The sequence below is a fragment of the Anser cygnoides genome, chromosome 1, assembly GCF_040182565.1.
Source record: "Anser cygnoides isolate HZ-2024a breed goose chromosome 1, Taihu_goose_T2T_genome, whole genome shotgun sequence".
Lineage (NCBI taxonomy): Eukaryota > Metazoa > Chordata > Aves > Anseriformes > Anatidae > Anser > Anser cygnoides.
In genome coordinates this window covers 40,604,494-40,619,766 of record NC_089873.1, presented here as the reverse complement: position 1 = coordinate 40,619,766, position 15,273 = coordinate 40,604,494, and positions in this window count along the sequence as shown.

Genomic DNA, 15,273 nt, shown 5'->3' with positions numbered 1-15,273 from the left:
AAGAGAAGAAAAAATCTTCTCCTGATAAATAAATTGGTGGAAATTATTCCCTACTTGACCTCAAGAAGGAAAACCAGACTTAAGATTTTCAGAATCACAGGTAATTCCCTGGAATGCTCCAGGGCTAACATGGCTCCTCTCTGCTCCTTATTCAGAGCAAAATTGTATAGTTGCTATCTTGCCTTTTTAAAGACTTTCAGTTCAGCAATACAGACAGTGATGCAAAATACAGGTAAGCCCTGAAGTTCTGTGAATTTTAGAAGATAATTCAGATGAGCTCAAAGGACAGATTATGTGTTCCTGTTAGCACTCACCTACTGCAGAGAAGGGGAAAGGTGAATAAAGGATTATGAAAAGAGGATGCAGAATAGAAGAGTTTCTGCTTACTGACATTATTTTTTATTTCAGTAAAGTTCCTGTTATCTTGTCCTATCAACAATGTATTATCTGTCTTCCAGGGGATCCACTTAGTGCTTGATTTTGGGAAGCAGTGTAATTTATTGCCACATTTTTGCAGAAGACAGGCATCGATAGGCAATCACTTTCTCAGAAAAAGATTCCAATATTTTAATTGTATAATTGTTTCAAGTGTAGATTCCAATATTTATCTAAAAATTATCACAAATCAAATATTCTCAGAAGAGGTATTAGGACAATTGGCATTGTTCTAATTCTTATACTTTATAATTTATAAGTATTTTACTTTCATTAAGAGCTTCACATATTTTATTAGAAAACAGATGAAGCTATTCCTACAGAAAAGTGTACCTTTTCATTTGGAGCTTTGATACTCTCATAACTGTGATTTGGAAAAAAAAAAAAAAAAAAACCTACATGGGAAATTTGTCAGAGTTATTGAAAATTTTCTTTCTCTCTCTTTTTTTTTTTTTTTGTCTTTTAACCACTACCCTCTCTGTAGTTATTTAGAAGAGAAAAAAAAAAAAAGTCCAACTAGCTTTATCATTTTTAATTATTTATCCACTTTAAATGTGCTCTTTGGCAAACACCACTCTTAAAAAATATGGGGAGCAATATTAGAATTTGCTTATATAAATGCTTGCATGAAAATGTCAAAGCATCTCACTCATCTCACCCCTATTACCATCAAACAGTGCAGTTGTATATGCAATTCAGCAGTCTGGAAAACAGCTGCATATTTTGTCCTTTTAACCAGGGGCGAGAAAACTTGAAAAACAGCTTAAGATTCACTAAAAGATAAGAAAGTAAGTCTGACAATTAAACAGAAAGTCCCGTCTTTCAGATGAACCTGAATAGTCTGAGTTTAGGCTGGGATTTTCTGGCTTTTATTTTCAAATAGTTAGTTCTTCAAAGCAGGACCTATGACAGAGATGTGATATGATATAATATTATTCCAGTATACAATTGAGGTGAACATCAGAAAATGTGCTATTTCCAAACTCACTGCTTTGTAATTATTTTTTTTTTTTGGTTTTTGAAAGAAGGCATTCCTGTCTTCCAGCTTTGTTTCTGTACGTAGTCGTGACATGTCTTTTCTCTGCCAATGTGTCAGTGTGATAATTTTAACTGTAAACCAGACGCATCCAGCCTCACAAGGTCATTCAGTCATTGACCCTCTGAGGTATAACAGGTCTATCCCCACCTCCTGTCCATGCACCTCTTCCATAAGTCATCTGTGAAGCTATGTAATATGCAGGTGACTTATTAAATTATTCTAAATCTGAAAGTAGGGAGAATGATTTCAAAGAGAAGGGATATTTCATTGAAAAAGTTATCAAAGAAGTTGTAGGGAGCATGAGCAGTCATACATCTTAACAGATACTTCTGGCCTACAGATGGAAATTTGAAGGATCATTCTCCTTTTGCTTCCGCTTCTTATTAACACTGTTCTTTGGCATCACCCTGGCTGGGGTGCAAATCCTCGGCATGCACAGGTGAACGTCTGCTCCTCAGCATCAACTACATGGGTCTCTCTGCCTCATAAACCTTTGATCTTTGGTGTAATCACAGGGAGCCTGTGTGAATTGTCACCTGTCAAAACAGAACATCTGTGGCTTTCAAAAGTAAAAAGGCAACCTGGGGGTTTCATCAGAAGGTGACAGTGAATTTAGCCTGGAATTCTGCAGAAGACTAACAATGTGGGTGAGCACAGAGTATATTTTATGCCAGTTATTTTTATGAGGGAGGGACAGAAAAGGGAGCTGAGGGCAGAAATACTAATATACTATAAAGTTATCATGAAAAGTATACATGTGTTGCTAACTCTAGCTGGATTTGTTCTGTTCTGAACACTGAGTACAGAATTCTCATAATATGAAATATCTGGTGTGTGAACTGGCTCCACTTAAGAATGATTGCATCACTGATACACCAAGACAAAAAGAGTGGGGTCCAGTAGACACAGAATAAGAAAGGAAAGGAAAACAAAGTAAATTTAATGGTTACTAATTTCACTGGTTATTATGAAATTCCTTTATTTTACAGTTATCTTCTTTTAACAGATCTTGTTGCTGTTTCAAAACTTAGCCAACTACAGAAGCTGCTAAACTCTGTGATTCACTACTGTAAGGCTCTAAAATAAACTTCCACTCTTAGAAGAATTTTTTTTTTCAGCTAGCAGAAGAGATTGAATATACAAGTATGAGAACATTTTACAGGTTATTCTATTAACTCTAACTCTCTTCTCTGATTTTGGAATGTATGTACAAACCTGCCTAACAAGGAATTTAGATTTTTTGTTTTTCTCCAGGTCAGTTCTGCCACTGGAGTGGCCTGATGTGAGGCAAAGAAATGTTTTACTGAAATGTGAACTATGCTAAAAACAAGTACCTACAGTAGGCCAAAGCAGCACTTCAAGAATAAGACATATTTAATATGTGCCCCCCCCCCCCCCCCCCCCCCAAAAAAAAAAGGCAGTTTTTTAAAGTGTTCATCCTGATTTTAGAGTCTTTAAAATGAGGGTTTGGTGTTTTACAGTACACTTAATGCTTACTTTATTTGTTCTTCCTACAAAATGCAATACATTATCAGGATAGTAGAAGAGAGACCAAGACTGAAAACAACAATGCTTCTAGTTAAGCTTTTCAAAGGGGCTACTTTGACAGGTGTGCCAGGAATCTGCATACAGATTGCAAACTCTGCTCCAGGAAATTATAACTCATGGTAATCTCATTGTTTTAGAACAGATGGAGGAATTAGAGAATTTTCTGATATGGCATCAATTCTGTTGGTTTCAGCAGAGTGCTTTAAAGTTCTTTTGCTTTCCCAGTACCATAGATATGTTGTCTCTTTTTCAATAAATAAAAACAAAACCAAAAATCTGATATCATAGAAGTGTCAGGGAGGATAAAGCCATGATCAAGTTCACTGATGTTTCACAGGAAACTGGCAAAATGTCGTGTTTTTGCTGTATCTTCTTGGAGTTAGCATTGTGTTCTTATTGATTTCTCATCTTTCTCTGACAAGAGGACTGATTCTCCTTTACATTTCTTCCTACATAGTCATTTATACATGAGCATATATTTAACACCACTGATCAGATATGCTAATGTGTTATGCCTCATTTGTACTCTGCAATGATGCAAAGATTAAATGAACACAGAATATACAGGGCAATGGAAAAGGAAAAGAAAGTAGAAACATAAAACATTTGGGCACTGAGGGCAAATTCTGTCCCTGTGCTCATTTATCTCTATCACCTGTAATGGGATAAATGAGTGCATGTAGCTGGGGGCAAAAATTGTTGTAATTGCTAAAAATAATGCAGCTTATATCTTCTAGATAGACTCTAAAATAAGGAACTTGTGTTTCAGAACATATTGCTGATATTTCTATGTCTGACTTAATCACTTAGAAGATGGAATGGAAGAGTGATGAGGATCTGGTAAGAAAATAAAGGATATTGTCAGCTGACATCAGTTTGTCATTTTCTCCTCCTTCAGACTGAACGTATATCACAGAAAAGTAAGAGGAGCAGGTGTTATAATAAGAACACATTGACTTTTGTGCTAGCCTTTAATCTCTCAATATGAAAGAAAATATCTTCAATGTACCTAAGAAAAATCAGCCCATGACTCAGTATCAAACAAAGAGTAACATCTGGCCTGGCTCTAGCCTTAACATATGACAGGAGAATTTTAATTCCAGTGATTTTTTTTAGTTTGTGTAATTTTAGATTTTACTTTAAGAAACAAAAAAAAATCTGTTTCTAGCAGGAATATGAAGAGCTCAAACATATGTTTTTGGTATGTATCTAAAACATTTTCTTCTGATCATCTATTCAGAGAATGAATGTTTTTCCTGCTTGGTTTCCTGTTGGGCAATTACTTTTTCTAGCTTAATTTTTAGTCATCGATGTTCCCTATTTTTATCTTCTAATCAATATATTTTATTTTCTTGTATGCCACAAAGTCAAAAATAAGCAAAACAGACTATCTAATGCAGACCTAGCCAGTTGTGCTTCAAATTATTTCAGTGGCTGAGCAGCAGGATACAGATGGGCTGATTTGCTCACTTGCTAAAGGTATCTTTGGTTTATCTGCAGTTAGTGGGTGTTTGAGTTCTAGACATAGATTTTGATTTTTTTCTTCTTAAAATTCACACACACACACACAACAACAACAACACCTTCAAAGCAGCACTGCTATAAGAAGATTAAATCATTAAAATGCTAGGAAATGTGTGAGACCAATCAAAACTTTCTCTGTAATTTCCAAGAGAGGACAATTCTTGCAACCCTAGTCTGTAAATCGGTGGTTTGATTTATAACACACAAGACTGAAATCCAACCCTATTTACACTGACTTCAGCAGAGACAAGATTGTCCTCTGATCTTCCAAGCATTAAGCATGTATAGTATAGTATGCCATGTAAGTATGAACCATTATTACTCCCGTTTTACATACCAAAATAGAAGAATCTCAGATTGCTAGTCAAAAGGAGAACCATTTGATAGAGACAAGGAACATTTTCTTAGTAGAAAGAGCAGCTGTGCTTATTCTCTTGGCCTGAAGTTTATCAAAATTTTCAGTATAATTTATAAAAAGGTTAGATTGTTTGTAATCAGAGTTCTGTGCATAAGTAAAAGCAATTCATTAAAAAAAATGTAAAAAAATGTAAAAAAAAAAAATCTGCAGTTTTCAAAAGCAAATAAGCATAGAAATCTATTAGAAAATTTTTTAAGTGCAGATTCGTCACCCAAGCACTTTATTTCTGAAGTAATAACTTCAGCAATAACAGCAACGATCAGCAAAAAGCATACTTCTATGCAACATTTCTAAATGTAAGCTTTTGGTGTTTTGTTGTTGTTTTTTTGTTTGGTTTTTGTTTGGTTGGTTGGTTTTTGGTTGGTTGGTTGTTTTGTGTGTGTGTCTGAGTGTGTGCATGTGTTTTTGTTGTTATTGTTTTCCTGCTGCAAGACTGGCAGAAAAATTGGCTATCTATTGCAATACTATAGATGTAGTCTTTGTCATATGTCTCGAGAATCCATCCAACCAGTGCAATAAATGTCCTATATTTTTGTCTCAGATGTGTGCAAATTTGCACCCAGCTGCATTTACAACCTTCGGCTTGTCTGCACATAATTATTACACTACTGAAAATGTGTACAAGTGCTTTTATCTTGCCATATAGTGTCACATACATGACCTCGGATAAACCTGTACAGTAAAAAAGTAAAATGTATTTCCTGTAAAGTAATTGCGCAAAGCTTTCACACAAGTGGAACATTTACTCCTGCTGGTTAAAATATCAATTTCTTTTGGATAGTGCCAGGATGACTGGCAACCAGCGGACAGTGGTATTCTTTGAAATGATCAGTAAAAATTCCAAGTTAAATCTTATAATTGTTTCTTAATACAAATAGTAACAATTACTGAAGGGAAGTGACAGCAAAGGTGTCATGGAGAACATGTGTCCTTTTCCAAATTGCTGTTCAAATGACTGAGATATTCCGAGTTGTTCTTAAAGGTATTTGAGTCTAGAATGGTTACAGAACCAGTTACGCTTCCAGATGGATAATTTCACACAAATTTGAAGATCTCAAGTTCTCTCAAAATTTTAAGACAGCCTAATGTGCCAAAACACAGTCACTAATTTGGCTCGTTCTTGATGAATGCAAGTAGCAATAATTTAATTTGAGAAGACGAATTATTTTCATCAAACATTATGCTCTCTTCTGTGTTCTGTGAATTACAGTTTTTACATATCTAGTAACAAAGAACCAGGATGTATCATTTATCCCAGAGATACAGAAATGCATTGCCAAAGTTTTCTTAAGGAGATTACTCCTGGGAATTATGCTGGATTTCAAAAGGAATCTCTTCCATAAGACAGTGAGTGGAATAAAGAGATGTTGAACTCTGAGGACATTATAGTCTGCTTCTGTAAATCATAGCTCCACTGAACTCTTCCTGAAATGTGCCAGTTTTAGCTAGCCACAGATTCAAACATTTCTCATATTTAAGAAAAAAATAATTATACTCATGACACGAGTTAATGTCTGGAAGGCAAAAATCTTTTTTCCCATTTGATTTCTTTAGTGAAAAGCACTAATGCTATGGAAAAAAACTATCTTGTTTTCAAAGCTGAAAAGAAAACAAAACTCCAATAAACTAGAGTCTTCTTAATTCTCTCCTCTTCTCTTCTCTTGCAAGAAATAAAAGTGAGAATGGGACACATCAGTAATACCAGTCTCTCTCTTCCAATTCAATATATAACAGAGTTTTGTCTGAAATTGCTCATGTGGGGAGAAAAATAGAGTTAGTAACTCCAGGATGATTAAAAGCATAAAAGGTTTCTGATTTAAGTATTTCCAGAAAAGGAAGAAACAGGTTATAATTTACAAAATGGAAACAATTTTGTTCTCTTGACTTGTATTTTTAGCATATTTACCATGTAACGTACATTTTAGTGTAATGGTACTTGTCCAGGTATACAACATTAGACATGCACTTATATTCTCCATGTTTGTTATTAGTTCATATATAATGGTTATTTTTACAGAACAAGTACCACTGTTTATTGTTTTGTATCAGAGAGGTCTTGAAAGACCAGAATTATTGACTGAGACTTCTAGGAATAATGTAACTTTTTTTTTTCCTTTTTTTTTTCTTTTTTTTTTCCAAAAGCAGGTAAGGCAGAAAGTTTTGGTTCTAACAACCTCCTCCTAACCACCTCACATTACTACATACTGTGCTCTTCAGAGCAAACATACACTGTGGCAAATGAGAAAGTTAAGTATACAACAATGGCTATAGAAGCAAAAAACAAACAAACAAATAAAACTTGAAATATCTTTGATGTATGTCCCATATGACAAAACAGCCAAGCCACAGTGTGTATTATATAAGTAATTACTACTGTTACTGTCAATCAGCTATTTAAGTCACTGAAAATTTAAGATACAGTAGTGGTATGAAGGAAGAATGTCTAAGTGCAATAAAAAATGTCCTTATGCTTAAAGAATACTGTAGGTAGGCTAGGGAGTAGTCTACTAGGTTGTCAAACTTCCCAAAGTTTTTTTATTCTGATGAAATGAGAGGCAAAGAGAGCTTATTTTCGGAGCAAGAGACCCCTCAGGACTACAGAAATCAATAAGCTTTTGAGAGCTGAGAAGAATAAATATTTATTATTTTATTGTATCTGGGAATGTGAAATAGTGGGAATCTCTTGCTTTAAGAAAAAGTATTTAAATTGTTTTTAAGGCAAAAACATTAGAAAAAAAAAAAAAAAGCCTTTTGGTTATAATAATTTCTTTGTGAATTCTCCTTCAGGGAAATGGTAATAACATTAGAGGAAGTAGGATTTTTTCTTTTCCTGAAGCAATGTTTTCTAACAGTTGCCTCCATAATCCATCATGGGGCCCAATCCTAACATCATTGCTCTGAGACTGCTCTCCCTACTATCTATAACAGTCACAGTTGTTTCATCTTTTTCTGGTCTCTTTATTTGGTTGTTTTTTCTAGCGTGTAGGTGAGGAACATTCAGCCAAGTGGAGTCAGAAAGATCTACAATTAAAGTCAGTGAGAATTTTGCAAAGATAAAATGCAAAATATTTAGATTAATATGTGAATATATTTTTTTTAATATTCCCAGACAAAGCCTCCTTTTCAATCATAACTAGGACCAAATGTTGATCCTTCCATTTCATATAAAAACAAAAGCATGCAGCTGTGGCAATTTATGAGAAAACAACAGAAAAGTGTAAGCCCATGGATTTACAGCTTCTTAATCACCCTTCTTGATAATTTTATGAACATATTTAAAACACAACCAGAGCTGCAGATGTCCATCATCTTCCACACACAGTTGACTTCATTGAACTTTGTGTGAGACTCCACAGAGTATTCCCTCACCATACTGAATGGGCTTCTTGGACAGATGGCACATCCTTCAGCCCTTTGCAAAACAGAATTTGTATAAACCCCAAAAGTCTGAGGTAATGAAGACAGAGATCAGCCTGGAAGAATGGAAATGCCAAGGGGACACCATTAACAGCAGAGAACGTTTTACTGTACATACAGTCTTCTGTAACGTCATATTGTGAAAAGTGTCCTGGGCATCCAAAATCACACATAAACATGGTGAGGAACAACTTAAAACTTTATATGCTTTGTGCTTCTGAGTGATACTCCTTTGCCATGCTGCCATACCATAGCAGCAGAAGAATACTGAAATACATCAATAAAATGAGAAAGGGTTTTACATTAGTGCTGTTGGTTTTCTCCTTGTTTTTCCTCTTTTTTTTTTTTTTTTAATGCAGAAAGGCAATATTTATTTGAAATGGACCATCTTTAAGACAGTGTGATAATCTATAATTATTTGTAAAACATAAATCATTGTTTTATCCAGAAGGTTTTTTGTTTGTTTGTTTGTTTGTTTGTTTGTTTTAGTATTTTGAATGCAAAGAAAAGACTGAAATTCAAATCAGCTCATTTAAATCAAGAGTCACCTACTGGTTTTCTGATCAATAGGAGACAAATACTTTTGTACCTTTAAGTCTAAGGCTGTTGCCATAAAATCAGGTTCAAATAAATTGTTGCCATCAACTCTCTTAAGATTTTGAGAAACTCATTGCAGTTTTTTTCATTTTTAATGAGTTGATAGACTGAGTTGTCACTTAGCAGATATGTGACCCTCTGGGCTAAACAGTAATGTTTTCTGTTTATGACATTCAATTTGAACATGTTAGCACCAGTAAAACCATTCACAGATTTATTCTCTGTCTTGCATTAAAATCTAAACTACCAAAAAGAGCACACACATTTCAAGCTCTAGTATCTCTATTGCCACAAAATGTACACATTTTCCTCCTCAAAATCTAGCTCAGTCACCTCACTGTTACCTTATTGTTACTTCAGCCAATTGGTGTTCAAAATCAAAAACTGAACATACACACACACACAAAAAAAACAAAAAACAAGCAAACAAAAAAAAAAACACCACCACCACCAACAACAAAAAGAAGTAGTTACAAAGAGAATAGCCAATCTATATTGAATCTGTAGACAATTTTGTGTAAATTATTTATTTATAGATCCTATTTTTAGATAAACAGTTTGGGGTGAATCTTTGAACCAGTACAAGTACTGTGTTGAGTGCTTAATAAATGGATTGCTCCATTGCTTTAAATTTTATTATTAGTAGTCATTAAAAATTCCATTCACATTGTTATAGGAGTACAATGTAGTATGATGTGGTATGTTAGCATTTAGTAGAAGTAGCATGATTATTATATGCCATTACATTACATTTTAGGTACAGTGTAAGTATACTGTATAAATATATAAATAGAAAATGTAATTACTATAATAAATTATCTAACATTGTTCCATAAAGTAGCTGGCTTGATACACTGATGGCCTCTCTACTGACATTAACTTTTAACAGAATGATATTTTCTAGGATTTGAGTTGCTGTAACTGAAGATGAGATACAGATGTCTAAGTCAACTACCCTAAGCCTCAAGTCTGGGATCTACCTTGTGATTAGAGTAGAAAGTCAAGAGTGTCTTAAGATAGAATGGCTTTCTGGAAGTGTCTGAGCTATTTGCGCTGAACTGCTCCATGGTGCATGAGATTTCTCAGAAGAAAAAAGAAATCTCATAAGATTTTATATATCTGACTGCACAATTGAGAATATACATATTTGATGGTACTATAGACACCAAATTGAATTGACAAACGGACTGCAATTTACTTGCAAATTTTCACTAACTTACAGTCTGACCCATTCCAGACTCTTGAAAACTCCCTAAAAGAAGATTAAAAGATTACAAGAGATTAATGGAGCTGGATTCCACTACTGCAATTTTAAGGCTCATGAATCTAAAAGCAAGTTGGTATCTTTAAATAAGAATTTAAAATGTCCCAAAATGAAAAGGGAATATTTGAGTCCTTAACCTTCAGAAGGTCCACAGAATGTGACAGAAATCACTGGCCACAAGATACTTTCCAAGATCCAAGTTCACTAACTTCAAGCTCCTGGAAAAAGACCAAAAGCTGCAGCTGTTATGTAACATAGGAAAGGATCATTTGAGTTGAAAGGCATGTTAAACCACTACCCAGTGCTCTAGGTTCCTGCAGTAGCATAGAATTGTTAAATAAAGTACCTAGATGATCCTTGAATACAAAGTATGTCCTATACTAGGAAAGAATCCCATTTCTCCCTTCCAAATGTTCTCCTTCCATTTTAACATATATTTTCTTGTTTGGTCTAGCCATGACCATATGACATGTTAAACATCAGATAGCTGAGAAGATCTCCCATAGTAGAATCGTTTTTCTCTTTCCACTTTCTGCCCTTAGCTGTAGCCTCTTTCCTGTGTTTCCCAGGAAAACAAAGCACAACCAATGAAGCTGAATGGCAAAGTGACGCTCCAGGGGATGGTGGGCCTGGCTGATCCCTCCCCACAGGTGACTATCAGCAGCTCTGAAACTTGGAACTCTTATAGGCATGAAAAGACAGTAAATTAGTCTCCTTTCAGATCCCCTTGAAGATATCAAGACATCAAATACCCCTAGTATTGTGTAAGAAAATGAATTTCCTGAATCTAATAATTGTAGTTAAGTATACCATTTAGGTACACACTCTTTTCGATGAGCTTATGAACTAAACTTAACTGAACTAAACTAATTGTTTTGTTTCCCTGATATTTACCCCAAATATGATCAAATGACTTATTAAACTTATTTTAGACAGACTGGACTGAATTAAAAAAAAAAAAAAACTTTTATTTTTTTCCCCTAAACAAAGTTATTTCAGTGTTTTGATCATTTTACTAACATCTCTTAGAATTTGTTAAAAATTACTCATGAACATAGGAGCATGACGCTCTAGGTGAAGTTCTAACAACGTAATGTACAGTGCTCATTCCCACCTCTGATCCTAAAGGTAGTTCACCTAGTTCATCCTTGAATTTCATGACACTTTTTCAAAGTTGTATCATATGGATAGTTCATAGCTGTTCTATGACCAGTCCAAGCAAGTAGGTTGCTTTTCTTCTTTACTTCTAGCTAGTTAATTCAGAATAGAAGTGCTTGCCCTATGATTTATTTATTTTTTTTCACTTTGTGCCATTAATTTTGTAGCCCTTGAGTTGGAAAGGACATTTCACCCTTGTATGAAGATCTGTTCCTGCTTGGCAGTGTCAAGGACTCCCAACTCAACAAATTAACAGGCACACATAATTAGTTCATATCCTGAAGTTACTAACTATGTATGAAACAGTGACAGTCCCAGAACAGACTTCTGAGGCATATTTTTCCTTATATGGCCTTTGACACAACCCATGATGCTCTTATACAGTTTCTCATACAGTTCTTAGTACTTTCATGAATCCCTGTAATTTTCACCTTAAATAATAATTTTATATAGAGAGTGTAAGCAAAAGAATTACTTAAATCTTGACAGATGAAAAGGGTGTACTCTAATAATACGATCTAAGAAATTAGTAATTTTAGCAAAAAAGACATAAGATTAGTCTGACACAATTCACCTTTGATGATCAATATTGCAATTTATCTCAATTTACCACTTCCCAATTACCTCTGTCCTTGAATGTTCTTTGTTTCAAAATGTATTTTAAGACTTTTCAAAGTTGTGAAGTCAACCTAATAGACCTACTGCAGCTTAGATCACTCTTTTTTGTCACAGCATCTTTTTCTATTCTCCAGTCATTTGGAACTACTCCCCAGTCGTTTAAAAATTTTGTTAGTAAAAATGCAATTTTATATACTACAGTATTTTGTACATTTAAAAGAGAGAATAAAAACCTGAGAACTAAGTATTTTCTGAGCTTGATTTTCCTTTTTCCTAAAGGGCATATTTACAGGTCAATAAGCAAGGAGCTTTGCCTAATGTCTATCTTGCATTCTGCTGTTTGAAACTTGGCATCTCAAGATAAATTTAGTTATGATTAAGTTAGCATCATCACTGTAATAATCCTGGGCAGAAAAAAGATGAAGGCACCACTAGTGTAAGTGTTGTACTTAGCTTCAAACACTTCCTTTTAAGTCATAGAATCATAAAGACACAGAATCATCTAGGTTGGAAAAGACTTTCAAGTTCAGCCATCAACCTTGCCTACTGAGTCTCATCACTAAACCATGTGTTTTAGTGCCACATTCACCTGTCTCCTAAAAATTTCCAAGAATGATGACTCCACCACTTCCCCAGGCAGCCCATCCCAATGCTTGACTACCCTCTCCATGAAAACATTCTTCCTCGTGTCCAATCTAAACCTTGCCTTGTGCAACTTGAGATGATTCCTTCAGAAGAAGAAAGCATACATGATGTGGAAGAAGGGACAGACCACTTGGGTAGAATATAGGAACGCTGTCAGAAAATGCAGGGATGCAATGAGGAAAGCCAAGGCCCGGTTAGAATTAATTTTGCAAGAGACATCAAAGATAACAAGATGGGCTTCTTCAAATACATCAGAAGAAGAAGGAAGACTAAGCAATATGTGGGTGCACTGCTAAATGATGTGGGTGCTTGGTAATGGCAGATACAGAGAAGGCGGAGTTACTGAATGCCTTCTTTGCTTCAGTCTTCACTGCTAAGGCTAGCCCCCATGCACTACCGACCCCAGAAACAAGAGAGAAAATATGGAGAGAGGAACTTTCCCCTGGTTGAAGAGGATTGGGATAGAGGTTATTTAGGCAAGCTAGACACCCACAAATCTATGAGCCCTGATGGGATACAACCGAGGGTGCTGAGGGAGTTGGTGGGTGTGATTGCTGGGCCTCCTTCCATGATCTATCAGCAGTCCTGGTCTTCCAGAGAGGTCCCAGATGACTGGAGACTTGCTAATGTGATGCCCATCTGTAAGAAGGGTCATAAGGAGGAATCGGGGAACTACAGGCCTGTCAGCCTGACCTTGGTGCCAGGAAAGGTGATGGAGCAGGTTATCTTGAATGCAATCCCACAGCATATGCAGGGCAACCTGGGGATTAGGCCCAGTCAGCATGGGTTCATGAAACGCAAGTCCTGCCTGCCTGACCTCATCTCCTTCTATGATCTGGTAATCCGCCTGGTGGATGAGGGAAAGGCTGTTGATGTAGTCTGCCTAGACTTCAGTAAAGCCTTTGACGTGGTCTCCCACAGTATTCTCCTGGAGAAGCTGGCAGCCCATGGCTTGGACAGGTACACACTTTGCTGGGTTAAAAACTGTCTGGATGGCTGGGCCCAGAGAGAGGTGGTGAACGGAGTGAAATCCAGCTGGCAACCAGTCACCAGTGGCGTTCCCCAGGGGTCGGTGTTGGGGCCCACCCTCTATAATATATTTGATGACTTGGATGAGGGAAGTGAGTACATCCTCAGTAAGTTTGCAGACGACACCAACCTGGGGGAAAGTGTCAATCTGCCTGAGGGTAGGAAGGCCCTGCAGAGGGACCTAGACGTGTTGGATCAATGGGCAGAGGCCAATGGGCTACGTGCTGGGTCCTACATTTTGATCACAACAACCCTATGCAATGCTACAGGCTTGGGGCAGACTGGCTCGAAAGCTGTGCAGAGGAAAAGGATCTAGGGGTGCTGGTTGAGCTCACCTGAACATGAGCCAGCAATGTACCCAGGTGGCCAAGAAGGTCAACGGCTGGTGTGGGACCAGCACATAGCCTTGTTGGATGTCATGTTTCTGGACATGGCCCATTGATCCAGCCTATCTAGATCCATCTGCAATCCTTCCTACCCTCAAGCAGATCAGCAGTCCTGCCGAACTTGGTACTGACTGCAGATTTACTGAGGGTGCACTCGATCCCCTCATCCAGATCATTGAAAAAAACATTAAACAAAACTGGCCCCAGTACTGAGCCCTGTGGGATGCCACTAGGGACTGGGCACCAAATGGATTGAACTCCATTATCTATGACTCTTTGATCCTGACCATCCAGCCAATTCTTCATCCAGCAAATTCTACACTTGTCCAAGACATGAGCAGACAGTTTTTTCCAGGAGAATAGCATGGAGATGATATCGAATGCTTTGCTAAAATCCAGGTAAACAAAAGCCACAGCCTTTTCCTCATCTACTAAGCATGTTGTCTTATAGAAACAGATCAAGTTAGTCAGGCAGGATCTGCCCTTCATAAACCCATGCTGGCTGCTTCTGATAATAACTCGCTGTGCGGGAATCAAAATATTTTGCTAAGGAAACTGTTCTTATTGACTAAAAGACCAGAATTAGAAAAGACTTCCATCAAAAACATAAATTTCCAAAAAGACAGATTGTAAGTTTTTCTCCACCAAGCAAAATTCGTTCATAAGAAATTTGTTTTTGCTGGTTAGTTTAAAAAAGATAATGGATAGAATAAAATGATTTTTTTTTCAGCATATATATATATTTAATTATAAACTGTTTAACCAAAAACTTTTATAAATCTTTGGCACAGAAAAACCCTGAGAAGATCAATGAGTAACGTAAGAGGATTTGGTTTCATTACAGAATTGATCCTTCCAGTGCAAAGAAATGATTTATTTAATTATTGTTGCTGTTTAGATAGATGTTTTAAAATTCATCTTTCACTCCCTGTGTCTGTTGTAAGAAAACACAATCTTGCAAGCAGACAAAGATAGCACTTAGTTCCTCATTGTTAGTTAACTGTCCCAGCAAATACTGGAAGACAAAATATGATGGCTAATTGTTACTTAGTGGGAATACATAGCTTACTATATGAACTAAAACATTACCTTTATGTTAAATGAGCATCTATACTGCATTAAAAATAAAAAGTTTCCATGCCTCAGAACAGGCACTGAGGAAACTGCATATACTGAATTTAAAAGGAGATTGCAG